This window comes from Etheostoma spectabile, chromosome 5 (assembly GCF_008692095.1).
Source record: "Etheostoma spectabile isolate EspeVRDwgs_2016 chromosome 5, UIUC_Espe_1.0, whole genome shotgun sequence".
Lineage (NCBI taxonomy): Eukaryota > Metazoa > Chordata > Actinopteri > Perciformes > Percidae > Etheostoma > Etheostoma spectabile.
Window position 1 is genome coordinate 16,212,782 of NC_045737.1, and position 5,039 is coordinate 16,217,820.

Genomic DNA, 5,039 nt, shown 5'->3' on the forward strand with positions numbered 1-5,039 from the left:
TACATACACTACTGAAACACTCTCACATAAACAAGTAGAGGATAATTCTCTCACATACACTACTGAAACGCTCTCACATACACTACTGAAATGCTCTCATACACACTACTGAAACGCTCTCACATACACTACTGAAACGCTCTCACATACGTCATACACTACTGAAACGCTCTCTATACACTACTGAAACGCTCTCATCTACACTCGAAATGCTCTCATATACACTGAACGCTCCACACACTACTGAACGCTCTCAACACACTGAAACGCTCTCAACACACTACTGAAACTCTCTCCACCACACTACTGAAACGCTCTCATACACACTACTGAAACGCTCTCACACACACTATTGAAACGCTCTCACACACACTACTGAACGCTCTCAACCACTACTGAAACGCTCTCACACACACCTATTGAAATGCTCTCACACACACTACTGAAACGCTGTCATATACACCTACTGAAACCTCTCACATACACTACTGAAACGCTTTCATATACACACTAAACGCTTTCACACATATAAGTAAATGCTCCGGAAGAGTTTGAACAGTGTTATTACAGGTGTATCAGTATACAACCAAAGGATTGAGAGACTATGGGCAGAACTCAATAGATTAGATAGTGCATCTAAACACTTTATACATTTCTTTAACTTCAGAGGAACAGTGTGTACTGGAATCAGTAATAACATGTATGTCTGCATTATGTTTATTTAGGATGGAGACAGTAAATTCATCAATCAATCAATCAATGGAACAACCATGCCCTTTCCACACAAGGAGGCGACACCTCTCCACTGTGGCATTCAAGTGTCAATAATAATGAGGAATCCATACAGCATTTTGATGCAGTAACTGCTATGGCATGGATAAAGAGGGCCATTACCTGAACTTCAAACCATATAATGTTGTAATTCCAGACATAGATTAAAAAATGAATGAGACCACAAGAACATTATTCAACAAGTGAACCCCTTGAAAATGATGGGAATCATGGATGATGTTTTTTCGTCACTTCACAACAGAGAAGCAGACACAGACAGAATTTTTTTTCAGAGCATGACATGTTCACACCCTCCAAACCCATACGTTGTCACAATGTGTTTGACAAGAGTCAAACTTTTCCTTGAACAGTTGGTAAACACATGTAGTTGCAAATTGATCAGTTAAAACGTGTTGGCAAGAGAACTTGACGTAGTGAAGTCATCAAATCCTTTGTGAAGAATGGATGGAGAGGTGGGGAAAGCCGATAGGTGGTACCACATTGCTCCACTTGTGAAGGCCAATATCTTCTCTAGTTGGATGCCCTTCTTCTGTAAAAACAAAATTATCATCAGTGGTAATTGGTCCAATTAATGTGTATGATCATCTCTAAAGCAATTACATCAGCTGATACTGAATAAATTGTCCACTAAGAGTATTTCACGTCTCAAACCCAAGCTTCTAAAATCTGAATGCTCTTATTGCAATGGATTTAACAGGTCTTTCATCTTTCAACATTACAGTTGCTTTGTAATAATGTTAAGACTACGAAGATAATAATAATATAGATACTAAAAAAACGATGCAGCATTTTATTTGACCATTAAACAATTACCTTCTGCATCTTGGAGATATTCCTACAGAAAGTCTTGTTGCTCCTTTCTGGAGTGAGATATGCTGAAAAAATCCTCCACCCGTCCAGTGTGTGGCTCATAGCAAACATCGGAAGCTGTCTGGATCTCGTCATATTTGTCCAGAACCCCAAAGAGTTTACAGTCCTTCAAAGAATCTGTAAAAACAACATGGAAGAATTGTACAATCCATAATTCAATTGTACATTGTCAAATGGTCCCTTAGTTTTATACAAACAATAGATTTTGCGAAGCTAGTTTACACCTTGTCGGTCATAATAGCACTTATTTACATTTTCTCTCTGACCATGAATCTTACATAAAAAAACCCACTATCTGCCCAACCCCTTAGCTACTGTAGGCTGTGGACAGGGCATGGAAGATCATAATTTGTCCACTGAGGTGTCAATCGCAAGGTCACAGTTCAGCAGCCACCTTGAATTAGGACTAGTGATATAAATGTATGTAAAAAGGGGGTATGTAATAAACAGTCATTCCTTCATGCTGAGACATAGATGACAAATAAGCAAAAACACAAAGGGGCTATATGAAAAATATTATTATGTATAAATCAGTATTTTTTCTAAATTACTTGACTTAAACTGCATAATCAATTAATCAAGTAAACCCAATATGGCCAAATACAACAGTAGATTATGTTTGGTGCACACAGCTGCAGAAATTACATAACTAATAGAAGTGATGAAGACCATTTAGTAAATGGAAGTTAGTCTTTGGAGAGATATATTACAGTAAACTGAATTCTTTTAGGTGAGCTTTAGTTACATTTCAATGGGTATAACTTGTTTAGATGCAGCTGCTCTACACAGCAGTTACATTTTTAACTTTATCATTCTTTAACTTTAGCTTCCTGAGCTGCTCCTGCTGCTTCTCCAAACTTACCCACAATACTGTAAGCTTTGATTTCACTGTCTGCTTTGCTCTTTTTGCAGCACCTCAATATCATAACAGCACCAAAAAAATAACCTTCTCTGACTCACTATCTCTCAGACTTTTTTCTGTCTTGTCTGTGTCCTACCCACCCACTCAAGTTGTGCTATGAGTCCTGTCCCCTGTGCTAGAGAGAGAGAAGAGAGAGAGACGCTGGTTTTGTGTATTGCAGCCAAAGTTTCCGCAGTCCTAAAACATTGAGTCAATGTGTGTTATCGATATCAAGCGGCATTCACACACCAGGTAAAAAACAGCTGATTTCACTACCTGCTGATGTACCACCCGTGACTCACATTGCCGTATGTTACCATAGCACCACGCACAACATCCTAGTTAGCTGGCACCTACATGCACTAATTCAAACCTATTTGGGCCCCTGCAAGACATACTTCAAGTTTGCAGTAGATCTGAGACTCTTGGTTGTAGTGGAGGCACAAACTGTTGTACTCACTACCATGCCTTGTTGCGTTACGTTGGTTAAACAATTTTAGAAGAAAAAAAACTTTTATATTACCTTTTCCTCCTTGTGACTGATGTCCAAGAGTTGCGCTTGGTACGCGGACAGACTCTCTCCGGACTGGATCCACAGCTGGCAGTGTGACGCTGCTGTCTGGCCGGGGGGGGAAAGCGACGCTATGTGACTGTCCAGTGTGTCGCGGCTTGAATTTGCAACGGTCTGTTGTTGCCCGACTGTTGCATTTCTTGCATTTAACGGTTCTGATGGTCTCCGTTGACGCCAGTACAGTCTGAAGTAACGCTGCGCCTCGGTTAAGCTGCTTGCAGGCTGTTGCGGACATTTGGGTTGCAAACAACGTGGCTGGAACACCAAGCGAATCGCGCTGTGAATTCCTGTGAATTGCGCATTTTCGTTGAACGGAAGCCCTTCCTTTTTACTGACACCTTCCGTTTTCACTGAAATGCCTTCCGTTTTACTGAACATCTCTCACCAACTATGTGAAATCCTTTCACACTTATAGTGAAAAGCTCTCATACATTATAGTGAAATATTATAGTACATATGATATATAATATACATATATACTTATTATATATAGCCTACATATTATATATATAATAATATATATATATTATATATATATATAATATTATATATATATATATTATATAATATACATATGTCCCATAGGGAGGCCATTCCTCCAACTTTAGGCTGGACAGCCCTGTTGCAGGCACAGCCTTAACACTGACATTTTGTCCTACTTTTGAGAAAATAACAAAAAGGTCCGCCTTTTGACACATTACCTGTTAGTTTATTATACTTAATGGCTAAAAATCTGTGTCAAAAAATCTGGGTCAAAATAATTATTTCATTGGTTACATTTCCATGGTAACCTATCAACACATAGCTATTTTAATTGATTTTTCACAACACTGCTCACCTGCTGCACCCACCAGGCTGGCAATCAAGAACTAAACGTTAACGTTGTTTGTTGGGCTGAAATTCTGCTCATACTTATTATTGTATAGGCAAAGCCTATAGATCTGAAACAGAATTTGCTGTATTTTTTACCCTTATCTTTCCAATACAAACATTACCAACATTTTCTGTATGATGTTTATTAGACCTATGTAATCTAAATGGAAGACACATTGCATGAGCTGTATCTTGTACATTTATTATATCTATGGGGTATGTGTATGCATCTTTTTTCAATCTGGTGGGAAAAATAAGATGTGATATTCCTTTTATTTGTCCACAATGGGAAATTTCCAATTTTACAGCAGCAAAAGATAAGGAAAAAAACAGTAAGCAGGAAATAATAAAAAATATTAAACACTATGAAAAAGGGAAAAAAGTAAGAATTCAACAACAACAGATAACACAAATTGTAGCAGCAGCAGCATCTGCACAGGGGCAATAGATTGCACAGTGAATTGAATGGTATGTACAATAATATTGCACAGTTACATATTAAAGTTCTCGTTATCAATAATAATGAATGATATATTCATTCATATTATTATTGATAGCAAGAATTTTAACATATTAAAATTTAAACAGGGATCATACCAAACAAATATCTGTTTGCGTGTCCCTGTGTATGCAAAGTTTACTCCTTTTTTATTGTGGCCACCCTCGTGACCTGGTGGAAGCAGCATTAAAACATTAAATAAAACACAAAAACTCTCTTAAACAACATCGTTAGAAAAGGCAGGACTTCAGAGAGTTACAGTGAGAAAATAAGAACAAACAAAAAGAAAAGAAAAGTTAAAAAATAAAAACAAACTCAAAGGGTGGAGTAACGTAACAGGCAGAATGCATCTTTTGTGCATGCTTACTAGGCTACTGATCATCTTAATGTAACATATAAAGCGTTTCACATGTATGTATGAGAGTGTTTCAGTAGTTGTATATGAAGCGTTTCAGTAGTGTTGTATTGAGAGCGTTTCAGTATTGTGTGTGAGAGCGTTTCAGTAGTGATGTGTGGAGCGTTTCAGTAGTGTG

At 37.8% G+C, this 5,039-nt stretch overlaps 1 protein-coding gene across 1 annotated transcript in view; it reads right to left on the reverse strand.

Annotated features, from left to right (window-relative positions):
* atp8b5a (ATPase phospholipid transporting 8B5a) overlaps positions 1-5,039 on the reverse strand; it is a 50,528-nt gene that overhangs the window by 14,921 nt on the left and 30,568 nt on the right. The gene's annotated exons all lie outside the window — the stretch shown is intronic.